Genomic DNA, 19,308 nt, shown 5'->3' on the forward strand with positions numbered 1-19,308 from the left:
ATAGGTGTCAGGGCTCCCGGTATGACCAGAGATGTGTGAACTCACACAGGAAAACGCAGGCTCAAGTATGGTGTAACAATATAATTTATTAAAGGCTATACACAAATATAAAACGCACAATATACACAAAACCAAACCTCCAACTGATAACGGAATGTACACAGACAAGAGCAGTCAGGGCTGGTGAGGTGGAGTGGTCAGGCAGGCTGGGTCAGGAACCATCGGGCAGACAAGACACAAAGGAGCAGGCAGAGCGTAGTCAGATGGGCCGGGTCAGGAACAATCAGGCAGACAAGGTACCAGAGGAGCAGGCTGGAGAGTGGTCAGGAATAGCCGGGGTCGGTGCAGGCAGAATTCTATCAAAGTCAGGAGTCAGGCAGAGGGATCAGGAAGGTAGATGACAGGATCAGGCACAGGGGCTCATGGGCACAATACACCAAGGCCCTGACTGCAGGCCTGGCCATTGCTTAAATACACCTCCTGCAATCAGCCTCAGGTGATGGCTTGATTGCAGGAGTGAGATTCTGGCTGCTGAGAGCACCCGCTGGCCAGCACTGGTACTGCAGCCCACAAGGCAGGTGAACCCCAGCACCACCTGTGGTGAGTCCATTCCTGACAATAGGTACCTGGATTAAAAAAATAGGATAAAAGTTTATGACATTATAATGTAAATGGTCTGAACACACAACAAAAAGGTATATGTAAGGGATTTCCGGCAAGAAGAATCGTGATCGGGAATGCGCATGCGCACAGGAATTCCCGCAGAAGAATTGCCGGTTGTGCGCATGCGCGCAGGAACACGCGATCGCGCACATGCTCGCACACGTGCATACGCACGGCGAAGATTGGCGCCAGACGGACCATTTAAGGAGTGCCTTTGCTCAGGTTCAGTGCTGACTGGTCTTTAGCTCCCCCGTGTCCTGCTTGTTCCTGTACGATTCCTCCATTACCAACCCGGCTTGTTCCTGACCCGACTTCGATTACTCTCCTGCTACCAGTTCCTGACTTCGGCTCTGCTCCTGACTTTGGCTTTTCCTTCTGATTCTGTACCTCGCTGCCCGACTGTTGATGACCCTGGCTATCCTATGACTCTGCTCCAGTCTCTTGTCCTTACTACCTACCTTGCTCTGCTCCACGTCTGGCAATCCACAGAACCTGCTCTGCCTATTATTACGGTGCCCAAATCAGAGGATCATCTGCCTTCCAAGGTCATCATCTGCAAGAGCTGCAAACAACAACCACTGGTGCTCTTGTCCCCCTGGTCCCTAGACTCCCTCTGTTCCAACATCAGCGGGGTCAGGGCTAGTGACACAAGTGAGGCCGACCTAGTCAATTCAGTCTCCCATCAGGTACGTGACAGTGTAAGATCTTGAGAAATATATCAATGCTCTATCGAAGTGGTGTTTCTCAAAGAGACACATATAACCCAAGATACAAATGTGAAACTACACTCTAAATATTTTCCAAGATGGTACTGTGCGGATTCACCAATGAAACAGGCAAACTGAGTAGCAATTGGGTTTGGGAGGAATATAAGATTTATGGCTGAGGAACGTTTGGTGGACCCTAAGGGTCGGTTTTTATTCCTGAGAGGAAACCTGCAGGGTATGGAGTGTACTTTGGCAAATATTTATTGTCCTAATAAAAGTCCAATGGTATACCTGGAAGGGATACTAAGAAAACTTTGACTTTAAGAAGGGATGTCTGATCGTGTCAGGAGTCTTAAATTTTTGTCTGGAAACAGAAAAGGATACAACATCGGGTGTCCAAGGAGGGGGGGGAGGAGTCTAAAATACTTCAAAAAGCTCTTCCATCAATGTCAATTGATGCTTGGAGAGTGAAACATCCTAGAGAAAGGGACTATACCTTCTCCTTGGCACATAAGATGTATTCGCGATTGGATTATATAATGATTGATCATAGACTTTTGGAGTCTCTGGAGAAAGCAAACATAAAAGTGATGTCTGTCAGGCCATGCTCCTGTCACAGTGAGACCACAGAGCGGAAGCGAGCAGAACAAAATTAATTTGTGGTGATTAAATGAGATGCTCTTACAAGAGCAGGAAACTGAAAAAAAGATTAAAAGAGGAAATTGAACAGTATTTTAGGTTAAATGAGAATGAGGAAGTGTCTGTGGAGAGAGTGTGGAAAGCACATAAGACCTACATTAGGGGAATTTTGATAATGATCGGGGTAGAAAAAAAAAAGAATGGGGCAAGAAAATTAGGACAATAACAGAAAAATTATATAAGATGGAATAATTGCATAAAAAGAAAATAGAAAAGATATACAGCATGAGATAACTAAGAAGAGAGATGAGCTAAAAGACCTTATGGAACAAGAAAATGAGAAAGTTAAGGGAGAAGAAAACGAAGAATTTTATTGAAAAAAATTAAAAACGAAAAAGGAGAGATGGTTTGCTCAACCACTGATATCGCTGAGGCATTCCAGAAATATTGCAGTAGCCTATATGGAAAAAAAAAATAAGAACCAAAAAAGAAACAGATGAAGAAAGAAAGGGGAAAAGGCAGATGTATTTAAATAAACTAAAAAAATCCCAGCGCCAATCAAAGAAAGTATACAATTATGCAGCTGTGCACCAGTGAAAACCACCAATAATAAATAACACAAAAAACAGCGCAAAAATTAAATACATAAAAATAATCACAAATAAATAAATGTCCGTGCAAAAATATATATATAATATTTCAAACATAAGTCCTTATTTTCCCAAAAGGATTTTCAAAACAATGTTCCAAAATGTGCTTCCACCTAATCACCACGTGAAAAATAATATTGACCGCACTCACCAGATGGAGGTGAGTAATAAGCCTCATAGGATATAAGGGATCCTATAGCCCCTCAGGAGGAACTCAAATCGCCTTCACCCTGCTTAGATACAGCAATCGACTCCACTCTACTTCTCCATGGAATCCTCAATAGTGTGCAAGGAAAGAAAGGCTACATAGTGTAATACTGCCACTCAATACCATATAAATCCATAGAATAAGGACACTCACATGTTTCAATAAAATAACAGGCCTTGTTTAATAGCCTCAAAGGCTTCAAAGGAACAAGTTTCCAAATTGTAAATATAGGGATCTCACGCTTTAAGGATCACTGTAGAGGATGACCAGCTTTCCACCTCAAAAATGGCTGCTTTAACTGCAAAAGTCGGCGTGCGTTCCAAATACCGGAAGTGACGTAGGTCTTGAAAACACCCTGTGGGTGGGGCGAAATGCATTGATGCCCTTCTGGTCTGCCGTCTTCTTGGCCTACGTCACTTCCAGTATTTGGAACGCACGCCGACTTTTGCGGTTAAAGCAGCCATTTTTGTGGTGGAAAGCTGGTCATCCTCTACAGTGATCCTTAAAGCGTGAGATCCCTATATTTACAATTTGGAAACTTGTTCCTTTGAAGCCTTTGAGGCTATTAAACAAGGCCTGTTATTTTATTGAAACATGTGAGTGTCCTTATTCTATGGATTTATATGGTATTGAGTGGCAGTATTACACTATGTAGCCTTTCTTTCCTTGCACACTATTGAGGATTCCATGGAGAAGTAGAGTGGAGTCGATTGCTGTATCTAAGCAGGGTGAAGGCGATTTGAGTTCCTCCTGAGGGGCTATAGGATCCCTTATATCCTATGAGGCTTATTACTCACCTCCATCTGGTGAGTGCGGTCAATATTATTTTTCACGTGGTGATTAGGTGGAAGCACATTTTGGAACATTGTTTTGAAAATCCTTTTGGGAAAATAAGGACTTATGTTTGAAATATTATATATATATTTTTGCACGGACATTTATTTATTTGTGATTAGATGTATTTAAATGATGCTGGCTTACCCAAATTGGACGAAGCTAGATTAACAGCTTTAGAATTTAATCTCGCAAGAGGAAATAAGTTTAGCATTAAAGAGTACCGCAGCTGGCAGGAGCCCAGGGCCAGATGGCTTTATAATGAGATACTATAGGAAATTTAGAGAACAACTAGTTCCCAAAATGTGTACATATATGAACGCATTGAGAAATTAAACAAAGATGAAGGAGGAGTCATTAAAAGCATATATCACAGTTATACCAAAGGAGGGGAAAGATGGATCTCAGTGTACCAGTTATAGACATATATCTTTGTTAAATGTTGATACAATATTATATGGAAAGGTATTAGCAACTAGGCTGAAAGAACTGATGCCGGATTGGATACACTTAGATCAAGTAGGATTTATTTGGAGTAGAGAAGGAAGGGATAACTGATTAAGATCATTGCTCATCCTACAAAAAAGTAAAGAAGGTAAGGTCCCTGGGGTAATTTTATCTGTCAATGCCAAAAAGATCTGAGATAGAGTTGACTGGGGATTTATGATAGAGACATTGGAGACCCTAGGAATTGGGCCCAGAATGTTAAAATGGATTAAAGAGTTATACTATAGAGGCCCATCAGCTGCTGTTAAGGTTAATGGTTCGCTGTCAAAGTTTGTTAGAATGTATAATGGTACAAGACAGAGATGCCCACTTTCTCCCCTTCTGTTTGTGGTATTGTTGGAGCTGTTGTTGGCTACGTTGAGAAGGAACGTATATGTTAGTGGAATGTGGATAGGAGATGTGGAGCATGAAGTTGCAGCCTACACAGATGACATGTTGTTTTATATAACAAACCCTAGATTAACATTACCTAATTTAATGAAAATATTAAAAGATTATGGAGAGTTATCTAATTTGAAAATTAATCCATCAAAATCAGAGATACTAAATGTTAATGTCTCAAAAAAGGAGAAACTAATTCTTCAAAAAGAATTCCTTTTTACATGGAGAGAAAAAAAACTAAAATATTTGGCAATAAAATTAACCCCATCTTTAAAAAAATCTATACCAGGCAAATTTTATCCCACTAATAAATGAAATAAAAGATGAACTGAGGAGAATATCAGGAGGCAGGGTGTCCTGGATAGGCCATATAAATATGAATAAAGATGACCATAGTACCAAAAGTCTTGTATAAGTTTAATATGCTCCCAATACAACTATCGAGGTCTTTTTTTGTGATCCTTAAAAAAATGATACTCAGATATATATGGGCCAATAAATAACTGAGAGTTAAATATGACATTTTGAGCAATAACAAATTAAGAGGGGTACTAAATATGCCGGATTTTAGGAGATATATTTCAGTGTTATTGTCATGAGTAGGAGATTGGATGTATAATACAACAGGGTAGAAGTTGGGTAAAAATGGAGAATATATTAAGCAAAGCGCAATTAGGATTATTTGGATATCACACGAGTTTCGCACATTGGGTGAAGGCACTCGTACTTTGACACTGAATGTATTGAGGATATGGGATGTATTAAATAAGCAAGTGGAAGTATGATTCACTTTTAATTGCATTGGTGGGAACTACTACCAGGGAATGAAAGTATTTTGGGAAAATGGATAAAAGATAATAATACACGTTTGAATGATATTGTAAATAATGGGGAATTATGTTCTTTTCACAATTTAAAAAATAAGAAAGAAACATTTTCAATATTAGTTGAGTGGCAATATTATCAATTGAGACATGTTGTTGCAAAGCTCCTGCAACCATTAAGTACAGATGACGATATGTATCCTTTAGAGCATATGTTTAGTCTAAATAAAATACAAAAACATGCTACTTCAAGAATCTATAGGATCGTTATGTAAATATCTGGATCAGGTTCTCAATGGTTCATAGATACAGTATCTCACAGAAGTGAGTACACCCCTCACATTTTTGTAAATATTTTATTATATCTTTTCTTGTGACAACACTGAAGAAATGACACTTTGCTGCAATGTTTAGTAGTGAGTGTACAGCTTGTATAACAGTGTAAATTTGCTGTCCCCTCAAAATAACTCAACACACAACCATTAATGTCTAAACCGCTGGCAACAAAAGTGAGTACACCCCTAAGTGAAAATGTCCAAATTGGGCCCAAAGTGTCAAAATTTTGTGTGGCCACCATTATTTTGCAGCACTGCCTTAACCCTCTTGGAGTTCACCAGAGCTTCACAGGTTGACACTGAAGTCCTCTTTCACTCCTCCATGAGGACATCACGGAGCTGGTGGATGTTAGAGACCTTGCGTTCCTCCACCTTCCATTTGAGGATGCCCCACAGATGCTCAATAGGGTTTAGGTCTCGAGACATGCTCGGCCAGTCCATCACTTTTACCCTCAGCTTCTTTAGCAAGGCAGTGGTCGTCTTGAAGGTGTGTCTGGGGTTGTTATCATGTTGGAATAATGACCTGCGGCCCAGTCTCCGAAGGGAGGGGATCATGCTCTGCTTCAGTATGTCACAGTACATGTTGGCATTCGTGGTTTCCTCAGTGAACTGTAGCTCCCCAGTGTCGGCAGCACTCATGCATCCCCAGACCATGACACCACTATACTGGACTGTAGGCAAGACGCACTTGTCTTTGTACTCCTCACCTAGTTGCCGCCACACACACTTGACACCATCTGAGCCAAATAAGTTTATCTTGGTCTCATCAGACCACAAGACATGGTTCCAGTAATCCATGTACTTAGTCTGCTTGTCTTCAGCAAACTGTTTGCGGGCTTTCTTGTGCATCATCTTTAGAAGAGGCTTCCTTCTGGGAAGACAGCCATGCAGACCAATTTGATGCAGTGTGCAGCGTATAGTCTGAGCACTGACAGGCTGACCCCCCACCCCTTCAACCTCTGTAGCAATACTGCCAGCACTCATACGTCTATTTCCCAAAGACAACCTCTGGATATGACGCTGAGCACGTGCACTCAGCTTCTTTGGTCGACAATGGCGAGGCCTGTTTTGAGGGGAACCTGTCCTGTTAAACCACTCAATGGTCTTGGCCACTATGCTGCAGCTCAGCTTCAGGGTCTTGGCAATCTTCTTATAGCCTAGGCCAGGGCTTGAAAAAGCCGCTCGCCAAATTCAAGGAGAAATTCTTGCGTGGCGAGCGGCGAGCACAGATGATGGAGTGGCTGCACCTGTGCTCCAAGCCTCATTGTGAAGCCGAGTTGCGGTCTCCGGCTTCTTCGGCACCGCCATTACACTGGCAGCACCGCTGAGGGGACAGGTGCAGGAGAGGTCCACTCTCCTCCGCTGAGAGGAGACACCCTCTCCCCCGCCGTGGGAGACTCGAGGACAGGTCCGCTCTCCTGCTGTACAGTGATAACCGTTGCAAATCTTGATGTGAAACTGGCTTCCTACTGCTTTTTGTGCTTTTTGGTGTTTTTTTTCTTAATTGAATAGAATGCAATCCACACACAGCCATTAAAGTGGTATTTTGCATCAGAAAAAGGGTATTACACAAGTCTTGGTCCTGCTGTACAACACAAACCATGGCTGCTCTATTAGCACATCTTTGGTAAAATGTTTACTATTGTTATGCCATGTTTTTTGGCATCTAAATAAGCAATTTTTTGTTTTTTCATAATGCACTACTTCTCTAAGCACCCTTTTAATAAGATGCTGGAGATAAAAAATGCAAAATGTTTTATGCAATGTTTTTTGGCCATGAAAAGAGGCACTTTTTTTTCTTTTTTCTTAATGCCACACTTCTCTAAGGTCTCTGCTGGAGATAAAGAATACAACATGTTTACAGTAACTATTATTCCATGTTTTTTGGCATCAAAATAAGCACTTTTTCTTATGCTATACTTTCGTAAACAAAACTTACATCTTTTAAAAGAGACTTTAGTTACTAAAGTTTCTTTTTAAAGATGCAGGAGATAAACAAAAAAAATACAAAATGGTCACTACAAGTTTAAAGCTGTAAAACTTGATATTTTGATTGCACCCTATTGCTATTAAGCTATTGCTGTAATGTGTAAATTGACATAATAAAGCTATGTTATAATTGCAGTTTTTTATATTTTGGACTCTTTATTCTAAAGAAAAATGTAATTTCGTATGCTTTTAAGGGGCGTGGTTGGGGGCAGAGCTGGGGTTGGGGGCCGGGCCAGGGGTGGGGTTGGAGGCAGACCTGGGCAATATTGGGTGGGGCAATTGGTGGAGAGTAAGGTTTGTGCCTGGCTAGTAGGTCTAGACTTGAAATTTTAAGCCCTGGCCTAGGCCATCTTTATGTAGAGCAACAATTCTTTTTTTCAGATCCTCAGAGAGTTCTTTGCCATGAGGTGCCATGTTGAACTTCCAGTGACCAATATGAGAGAGTGAGAGCGATAACACCAAATTTAACACACCTGCTCCCCATTCACACCTGAGACCTTGTAACACTAAGGAGTCACATGACACCGGGGAGGGATAATGGCTAATTTGGCCCAATTCGGACATTTCCACTTAGAGGTGTACTCACTTTCGGTTTAGACATTAATGGCTGTGTTGAGTTATTTTGAGGGGACAGCAAATTTACACTGTTATACAAGTTGTACACTCACTACTTTATAGTGTAGCAAAGTGTCATTTCTTCAGTGTTGTCACATGAAACGCTTTAAAATATTTACAAAAATGTGAGAGGTGTACTCACTTCTGCGAGATACTGTAAGTGGGAAAAGGAGCTTGGAACAAAATGGAATGAGGAACAAAAAAATAAAATGTTTAGATTAACACATGGGATGGCGAATATGAACATGGTCAAAATGAATTACAAATGTCTTGTAAGATGGTACTTTACACTTACTATAGCACATAAACAAAGATCAGAGGTATCGCCTATGGCAAATGGCACACATTTGGTGGCTTTGCCCCAAAATACAAGGGTATTGGCAGGAGATAATTCAATATATACAGGAGATAATGAAGATTAGTATACCGCTAGACCCAGGGATTTGCCTTTTTCACATATCTGAGATTTCAGTGAAGCACTATAAGAACATGATATTGTATAATTTAATAAATGCGGCCAAAGGCCTTATTCCTAAATTCTGGAAAGAAACAGAGCCCCCCAAATTAAAGACTGGATAACTAGAGAGGAGTAGATACATAAGATGGAGGAACTGTACCATATGGATGAGGACAACAATTAAAAATGTAAAACGTCTTGGGGTAGCTGGTATGATTTTAAAGATCAAAATTATATTTAGAAGATGTTGGAGTGTAAAGAAAATGAAGTAATAGAGATAAGAATATGAAGTAGGATAGGAGAGGAGGAACAAGGATAAGAGAATGGATAAATTTAGTAAGAGGATACCAGAAGACTAAGAAGTAAATGAAAAGAACAGGAGGATAATGGGATAACAGAGGGCGGGGGGGGGGGTAAATGTAAGAAGAAAGTGTTTTATATGACGTTTTGTTATAAAGTGGATTCTGTATTAGGGAAAATTAATAAAGATATAATAATGAAAAAAAAAACAAAGGTCCATAACCTCACACTGAGATAGGACTTTCAAAATAATTTTCTATACTTTAAAGCACTTCAGAAGATGTTCTACTGTGCACAATTAGAGCGGGACCACAGTACATAGCAAAAGCATCTCCAAACTATACACACCCTACTGATTAGTTATCAAATGCCATACACATTCAAGCGCAAGGGGGTGCCTTCAACCCCAGCACAGTGTGTGTTCCAAGTTCAATCCCATAGATATGATAAATGCACCCAGCTTCTTTTTTCACACTCTACCTCACACTTAAGCACCTAAAACTCTTTAAAAAAAATGTTACTGATGAAGGAACTGGCCTGGGTCAGGTCAAAGGAGAATCTGCAAACCCAGCCTGAAATTCATGAACCCAAATTTGATGTCTATCTAGAGAGAGCCTGTAATTTTTAAAAATGTTTTTGCCTTTTACAAAGCCAAATTGCAAGCTTTTGGTATGGGTAGCTGGGCACTGCCATGGAGGATATGTACCAATGCAAAAAATACAATTTTAAACACCATTCAGGTAATTTAGTAAGGCTTAAAGGACAGCACAAAAATGAAAAATATATTTTAATAACATGGTCAAAGGATGTTTTAAACCTGAACCTGAAGTGGCGCACCTGTGCAATACACTGCCACAAAAGTGGAACCAAAGTGACATTTAAAAAAACTGTTGGAGCTAAGTGACAGCTCCTGGCTGGCTTTGTTCTGTTTGTAAACAAAGTTACCAGGGAATACATACCTACAAATCCATGATATACTCATTTTCACTTGAGATTTGATGAGGGTAAAGTATGGATTTTGGGGGAACCCACTATAAAAAAAGACATAGGGTCCCCTTAAAAATCCATAGGGGGCAGTAAGCATGTGTCCCCAACTCCTAAAAAATGCCAGGCCACATGCCCACAATATTGGTAGGGTATTTTTCAGGGGGCTTCCCTCCCAAATTTGCTGTCCCTAAGTTCATAGGAACATGGGCCTGAACCTCACATCCCTGGCTAGGTGGATGTGGGGCTGTTTGGGGGAAACTTGCAGATTCTTGACCTCTTTAGAACAGGGGGCCCTTACATATCCAGCCCTCCCCACCACATGAATGAGTAAGGGGTACACAGTACTCCCTGTACTAATTTACAAAGAAAATAAACACAAGCACATCTTGGTTAAAAATAATGATAATAAGAGACATTGTCCCCCCCCAGTGCAAATACTTCAATAACGTCATTCAGCAATGTAGGTCTATTGTCAGTCACAATTTAACTATGCCCTGACCCATGCCCCAACGATTCTCTTCCACTTGTCCCTCGACACAAAATAGTAGCTCCCCAGCTAGCTGCTGAATGTCAACAAACCAGCTGAGGATCCGGCCATATATGGTAAATGAGAACTCTGTGGAACCTGATGTAAAGGGGAATGCTGCAGACTCTGGTGTAAGTCCCCGATCACATCGGTGTGACTTGTCATGTCGTTTGATAGTTTCAAATCGCATGACAAGTTGCACCCTGTTGTCCTCAATGGAAGCGGTCATATTGGTGCAATTCTGACTCTGCTGGAGTCACATCGATTTTGAAAGTACTTCATGCACGACTTTTTGCAACTTCAGGTGTGACTTGCATAGACATCTGTGCATTGAGTCACACAGATGTCTTGCAAGTCACACCTGAAGTTGCACTGACATCTGACTTCAAGTGAAATTGCAAGATTTCAAAGTTGAATTCAGTGTGACCCAAGACTAAAGGATAACTCTGATGTAAGAGGTTTTCTGGTTTCCAGAGCCCCCCCTTACATCAGAGTTTGCAGAGTTCCTCTTTACCTCAGAGTTTGCAAAGTGATCCCTTCCACTGTAAGGATGAACTCTGCTGACTCTGATTTAAAGGCAAATGCTGGGAAGCTCTGGTGACCAGAGACCCTCTTATATCAGATTTTCCCTTTACACTAGAGTCTGCAGAGTGAATATACTAGGGTAAAGGTGTTCACTGATATAAGAGGGGAGTGGGAACAGTGTCCCCCATTACCTTAAGGTCTCCACTCCCTCCTAAATCGGTGACTGACCACAGAGTGACTGACTGGCCTGGAGCTGTCACACACTGACCTGTAAGGTTTTTGGACCTCCTCTCCCCTTCCTGGTGTTCCACCACTGTAGGGAGGCACACGGGGGGCATGCTAGAGGATGTAAGGAGTACTTTGGAGGCACCAAGGGGGCACTGTGGAGGATGAAAGGGGTCACTATTTTAATACTATTTTATTACCTGCTTTTATCCTCCAGTGTGCCACCTTACATCCACCAAAATGCTCCACCTAGTAAGAGTAAGGTGTCAGTGGCAGAACTACCAGGGTCACACTTGCGACTGGGCCCTGGTTTTTCGCCACCATGGTGAGCCCTAAGATGGTAGGAAAGTTCCCACTATGGGACCATAATAAAGGGCCCCACAATAAATATAACGGGCCCCAAGACCAGTGGGAAGGGACCTGGGACCAGTGGCAAGAGCCCCAGGACCAGTCGAAAGGACACCGGGACCGATGGAAAGGGCCCCAGGATGGGGTCAGGGGTGCCCTTCATGGTTTCTTGCACCAGGGCCTAAAGGGATCTAATTATGCCTTTTCTTTTCCAGTTAGTGACTTTGTTGACCCTCCCTGACAGGGTAATTTTTAATGTAATCCATGATGTACTGGGAAATATCACACCAACATCCCGCCATCCAGTTTCCTATTGCTGTCATTTAATTTGGGTTTGTAATGATAAAAATAAGTAGGTTTGTAACTGCTGTCAGTTCAGAGCCGGTTCTTATATATATATATTTGTAAAGTCATTGGAGTCCATCCAAGTTTTATCGTGTGTGGAGCCCTGATAAATGGGGGTGGCGTTGCTGCCAAAATGTTTTGTATGTTTTATATGCATTTATTTAATTAACAATTAAAATCATTTTGGACTCTGTTATCTGATTTTGGACTGGTGCTCCTTTCTGTATATATTCTTTAAAAATGACATCTCATATCAACCAGAAGAAAGCAAACAGAAGCCCCATTAAATGTAAAACAATTTATTAAATTCAAACTTCTAAAACAGAGAGTCATTTCTGAAGTCTGTAAACCAGCATTATGTATTAACTCGTATTACTGACTTCTTTGGCAATGTACTAACATTAATTCAATGCACAATAGGTTTCCTTACTTTCAACAGTTTAGAAACTGGAGTGATTTGCAACCAACCGTTTGGCACTTTTTCATCCTTGCCATATATGTTAAAAGAGAACCCCCTAGAATTAAAATGCATTGTGATGCAGTGTGATGACAAAAATGCTACATGCACATTTTTTTGGTGCGCTTTAAGGCTTTAGGCAAATAAATGGGTTTCCTTAACACAATGTACATTCATGCATAGCATATCCAGCATTTACCCTTTGCATTCAATGTTGTGAACAAGCCATTGTACATTTATATGTGGAAGAGTAGTAGGTGCAGAAATGAATTTCATATGGTTAGATAAAAGTGATCTTTGATAGGCATAAAGAAATAATAAACAGATTTACAATTGACAAATAATCAGCAAAAACTAATGCAAAGTTAAAACAAAAGCCAAAAACACCTATGCTAAACTGAGAAAAAAAGTTAATTCACAGTAGTATGCTACATGAGATTCATAGTAGTGTGGATGCTGCATGAGTCATGCTTCCTCCCCCCTTCCAAAGTGTTCGTCAGAATGCTCCACAAGTGGATTTTATTACTCTAATTCTGTCTTTACATTCAATGGTCACTTATAACATAATTAAACCCCCAAACATTTAATATATTGCAGCCTACCAGTCCTTAGATGTAATGGCTACATTAGTTTTCTCATTTTTTAGGATTTTTCCCCTTTCTTTTCACCTGGTATTACTGAGAATTGTAAAAAAAAAAAGGGGAAGGGGGAAACAAGGGGAAGGCCAAAGGATTATAATAAGGTGCCCCCAGAGTATTCTGGAAGGATGCTACCCAAAAAATATATTGCAAAAAACCAAGAGAGGAGAACATAGGTTGTGATACTGTTATTTCTTTTAGGTTACATGCTGGCCCTTCTGCGTAGGCTGCTACACCTCTGCTCAGCACTAGATGTGATGCTTGTTTTCATGTATGGGGTAGGGCAAGACCATATTGGCTGCAGTGCCTTTGTACTATGCAAGTTGAGGACTAGAGCTGTTGATGTAAATTCATACCTTTTTGAAATGGTCACCAGTCTCAGCCAGGTGACTGTTCTAGCACTAGTGGTCCCTGCCCTCTAACTCCAGAAATAACATCCTATAGGTGTCTTCCCAGTTATGTATATATGCCCTGGGAATCTTTGAGATGGATGATATATAGTTGTGTTCAAAATAAATGCAGTGTGTTGAAAAAAGTGAAAAAACTGTTGGACCTAACAGCTATAAACTTGGTGAGATGGTTCTTGTTTTTTCTTTTTTATCCCTTTAATTTTAACATGATAAATCACACAAGTGTAATACCAAGGATATATTGCCAAAGCTTTCAATTTACATCTACTATACAGTATATGAGATAAAGTTTTTACTAGAACACAAAATCATGTAAACATTACAAATAAATGTTTTTTTTTCAGGTGTAGCCTCACCATGCTGGATGTTTATTATTGGGTTGTTAAAAGGGTATGCTGAGGGTATTTTCCCCTTAAATAAGTATTAGACTACACTAGATTGTAAGCTCTAATGAGCAGGGCCCTGGCCCTCCGTTTCCTCTTGTACCAAATTGTATTGTAACTGTATGGACTACCTTCATTTTGCAAAGCACTGCACAAACTGTTGGCGCTATATACAGTTGTGTTCAAAATAATAGCAGTGTGTTGAAAAAAGTGAATAAAGCTCAAAATCCTTCTAATAGCTTTTATTTCCATACACACAAATGCATTGGGAACACTACACATTCTATTTCAAATCAAAACATGAAGAAAAATGTATCAAATTTTTGTTGTTCCTCTAAAAAAATTGAAGAAAAGTGAATATTAGACTGTTCAAAAAAATAGCAGTGTTTGTATTCTTCTTTACAAACTCAAACATTCACTATATAAACTGAAAATTGTGTGAAGATTTTGCTTTCCTTTGAATCACTTAATTTTTAGTTGTATAAGCACTGTTTCTGAGAACAGCTGTACATCTGTGTTGCATGGAGTCAACCAACTTCTGGCACCTGTGAACATGTATTCCAGCCCAGGAAGATTGGACTACATTTCACAGTTCTCTATTTCTTGGTTTTGCCTCAGAAACTGCATTTTTGATGTCACCCCACAAGTTTTCTATTGGATTAAGATCCGGGGATTGGGCTGGCTACTCCATAACGTCAATCTTGTTGGTCTGGAACCAAGATGTTGCACGTTTACTGGTGTGTTTGGGGTCGTTTTCTTGTTGGAACACCCATTTCAAGGGCATTTCCTCTTCAGCATAAGGCAGCATGACCTCTTCAAGTATTCTGATGTATTCAAACTGATCCATGATCCCTGGTATGCGATAAATAGGCCCAACACCGTAGTATGAGAAACATCCCCATATCATGATGCTTGCGCAGCCATGCTTCACTGTCTCCACAGTGTACTGTGGCTTGAATTCAGTGTTTGGGGGTCGTCTGACAAACTGTCTCCGGCCACTAGACCCAAAAAGAACAATCTTACTTTCATCAGTCCACAAAATGTTGCGCCATTTCTCTTTAGGCCAGTCAATGTGCTCTTTGGCAAATTGTAACCTCTTCAGCACGTCTTTTTTTCAACAATGGGACTTTGCGGGGGCTTCTTGCAGATAGATCGGCTTCACATAGGCATCTTCTAATTGTAACAGTACTCACAGGTAACTTTAGACCTTCTTTGATCTTCCTGGAGCTGATTGTTGGCTGAGTCCGTGCCATTGTGGCTATTCTTCTATCCATTCCAATGGTAGTTTTTCACTTTCTTCCACGTCTTTCAGGTTTTGGTTGCCATTTTAAAGCATTTGCGATCATTTTAGCTGAGCAGCCTATCATTTTCTGCACTTCTTTATATGTTTTCCCCTCTCCAATCAACTTTTTAATCAAGGTACGCTGTTCTTCTGAACAATGTCTGGAATTACCCATTTTCCTCAGAATTTCAGAGAGAAATGCACTGTAACCAGCATGTACAACATTTGCTGCCTTCCTTCTTTAAATAAAGGCAATAATTGCCACCTGTTTTTCAAAGAATGAATGACCTCACTAATAGAACTCCACACTGCTATTATTTTGAACATGCCCCTTTCAATTACACAGAATCAGCAGCATGCATGTCATGATTGTTGGGTCTGTTGGATTTCTATTACTCTACTACACCTAATAGTAAATTATTTGCCACGTAAAAATATAATTTCTACCAAAAACAGTGATTGATCAAGTTAGTGATGTGTGACTGCTATTATTTTGAACACAACTGTATATGATCAAAAATCTGGAGGCCTTGATGGCTTTTTCTACACAGAACACCACCTGTATTTTTCTCTGCATTATAAGCACTGGAAGCCAGATCATATAATCTCTGTGGATAAATTTGTTTGCACATGGCCTCAGTAGATGACACTGCTCATGGATAGGGTTTACCAATACAGTAATATTGGCTGGTTAACTCTGATACATTCACTGGAGAGCCATTGATATTCAAATAAAGATATTCAGAATGCTGGTTCAGCAGAGAAGTATTTTTACGTCGTAGTTGTTGATTTTTAAATGTTGCTTTGTTACATTGCACTACAATTCGTATTGTTTTGATGAAATGTAATAAACTCGATACTTTTGTATAATCTTATTATAAAAGGTTACCGTTCTTAACAACATCTAGACATATCTCACTTGAAGAGGCTTTTGTTTTTTTATGGATTTTGAAAACTGGTGTGTTTTTCCTGGATTAGATTGAATATTTGCATTTATAAAAAATATTGTGTTGTAATGATGCTATGCCATAATGTTAATGTATTTATTACTGCAAATAACACTTCATATCCTAGGGTGACTAAGCTGCTCTTAGACTTGGAATACAAACACATGTACCACTCTTCATCTCCATTACATGGAGGCAGTGGAAGGATAGGTAGTTTACAGAAGATGCACAGGATTGACATGTATTTTCACTACCTGCTAAAAATGTTTTTAGACTGAAAAATGAAAACTAATAAAGCCACCACATCTAAGGGCAGGTAAACTGCAATATATTACAGTTTTAATCTGGGGTTTAGATATACTTTAATAGTTATGACATTTCTTTTCACTTTTCATATAAGCTATAGCAACCCCAACAACAATACAGTTCCAGTAGATCTAAAGATGTTATATTGTCACAATAGGAGGCGCTGTGAATAATATCATCAGTTTTTATGTTGTTGATAGCGTTCTTAATCACTGTAATACTGGATAAAAATTGGTATCAATGCAGCCTGGACATGAGCACAATATAGCTTCTCCAAATTGAAAATTGCTCTAAATTAAAGTCAGCATCAAAACTGAGTAGATGAACGCATGCGGTCATTATTATCTGACCAGTAGGACTCCTGAGGCTATACAGCTGTTTCCAAACTCATCCCCAATTCAATGCTGAGGCTGGGACAAGAATAAACATTTGTGACCTTTGGTTCAAGATATATTTCACAAAGGATCCAGGACATGATTTGCTGGGATCCATTTGGGGGGGGGGGATTGGTCAAGAATGGACATGAAGCCTTAGTGTGTGTAAAAAAAAGTCAGTAAAAATGTTGTAGGGATATACAAAAACTGAGTGCAAAATCTGGTGCAGCTCTGCATAGAAACCAATCAGCTTCCAGGTTTTATTGTCAAAACTTAATTGAACAAGCTGAAGTTGGAAGCTTCTTGGCTACCGTGCGTAGCTGCACCAGATTCTGAGAGCTCCAGTTTTAGTAAACTCCCTCCCCTGTGTGTCAGAGTAGAGATCTGACCCTTTCCCTCTCCCTCCTATTATGTTACCCCCTATCTTATTTATAATTGCCATGTACGGTATGTATATTCCTATCTGTAAATAAACCCAATCCTTATTTTAGGATTTAGTTGTCCATTAAAATCACCACACCCCATACAAAGCACATTTTACAGCCACTGATGTTGCATACAGCTGACATAATGTTGCAGGAGAATGACACAAATGAGTGTTCCTCAGAGGTTTTTCTGAAACTGATAGTCCAAATGAACAAATTCTACATCAGCCCTTGGAGTTTTCTATAAGAAAAAATCCAATGTTTCAGGCATCATTTGATCTGAAAAGAAAGGAGAAACAAACATGTTTTAGTCAATTATAAAAAAAATATTACTAAAGGCAACCCTATTATTCTAAAACAAAGATCCAGATTGAAGTTCCTTGCAAGTCATGATAAGTGATGGGCTTTATGTTCGAATCGAAAGTAAGTTCGACTCGAACATTGGCCGTTCGTGTGTTCGCTGAACAGATGAATGGTAAGGGCATTTGGTGGGCTGTTTGCCCGTCGCACCCCACAATGCACTGTGCCCTCACAGTGCATTGTGATTGGCCAAAGCAATGCACCTGACCACAGGTCAGGTGCAATGCTTTGGCCAATCACAGCGCATGATGACGTCACATTGGGGTAGGGAGTAAATATATCACACTATTTAGAACTGTCATGATAGCTGTCAGATGGCTGGGAGCCAGCGTTGAAAGTGGAGCGTTTTTTTTTCTTTTCTTTTTTCGGGTTGGTGGTGCTGGTGGCAGGCATCGTGATTGATGCTGGATCTACTTCGGGAGACATTTTTTGTATTTTTGTTTTTTATTAAAGGACTTGTCAAAGACTGTCTCCTGTCATTTTTTATACTACTTTTTTTTTCTTTTGTGAATGAGTAGCTGTACCACATACTTATTCGCATGGGGGGGCTGGGATCTGGGGATCTGATCTTGTTAAAGGGGGCTTCCAGATTCCGATAAGCCCCCAGCCCGTGGACCCCTACAACCACCGGCCAGGGTTGTTGGAAAGAGGCCCTTGCCCCCATCAACATGGGGACAAAGTGCCTTGGGGGAGCCCCCCTGCCCCAAAGCACCCCCCCATGTTGAGGGCATGTTGCCAGGTATGGTTCAGGGGGGGAGCTTAATCCCCCCTCCCCTTTCCTGACTTGCTGGGCTGCATGGGTTTGGTATGGGTTTTGGAGGGGACCCCTATTCCATTCTTTTTTAAAATTTTGGTGTGGTGGTTCTCCTCAAAATCCATACCAGACAGACCCGAAGGGCTTGGTATGGTAGGTGGGGCACGCAGTTTTTAAAAAAAATTCTTTGATTGTTGTGCAATGCCAGCAATTCTTTTGGCATTCAGCTGTCAGCGGGGAGCCCCGCTGCCAGCTAAAACATTAAAGAATGTCTCACTACTAAAATACTGCATGACTTAATACTATAACTCGTGGTATTTTAGTAGCTGATCGGTATCTTACCGTATACTCAGATGTGGTGAGATATAACTCAGTAAATTGTCCCTGTTTGAAGTTCGCAGTCGAACCTTCAGTAGGTTTGAATGTTGGACCGCGCACCGAACAGGGGCGTGTTCTGCCCATCACTAATGATGATGTAATACACTCCCCATTTTGGCAACCTGTGCCTTTTTTTATCTTCCCTTTAAAGACCAGTCAGTGTCAGTGGAATTCCAAAAGAGCGCCCGAGAGTTCTGGATGCCTATGTTTCTTGCCACACAGTGTGGTTCCCTCCTTGAAGCTCCACATCAGTACAGGAGACATGACATAAGGGCTGGAAAATGGAACCATGGCATACAGTGGAAGACACAGGGATCTCACACTCCTGAAAGTGGTAATGCTGAACAAATTGACAGAGGCAGCAGCAGATTTTACATGCCTATTTATAATATTTCATGTGTATGTTCCTAAAATCATGCTCCGTGCCTTTTATATCAGGTTGGAAACTTTGTTGGATCTATTTGCTGTTCTCTATTCAGGGAGGTGAATACTATTTTGCGTATTTTTGCTTTTTTGTAATGAAAAAACT

The 19,308-nt window shown here is 40.5% G+C and overlaps 1 protein-coding gene across 1 annotated transcript in view; it reads right to left on the bottom strand.

Moving 5' to 3' along the window:
• Window positions 1–12,348: 12,348 nt before the first annotated feature.
• Window positions 12,349–19,308, bottom strand: part of LOC149447417 (protein mono-ADP-ribosyltransferase PARP14-like) — a 127,931-nt gene continuing 120,971 nt past the window's right edge. Inside the window, exon 12 of the mRNA XM_089652608.1 lies at window positions 12,349–17,566. The gene's annotated coding sequence lies outside the window, so the exon portion shown is untranslated. The remainder of the gene's footprint in view (window positions 17,567–19,308) is intronic.

This window comes from Staurois parvus, unplaced genomic scaffold (assembly GCF_062004578.1).
Source record: "Staurois parvus isolate SC_StPar_1 unplaced genomic scaffold, SC_StPar_1.0 ptg000688l, whole genome shotgun sequence".
Lineage (NCBI taxonomy): Eukaryota > Metazoa > Chordata > Amphibia > Anura > Ranidae > Staurois > Staurois parvus.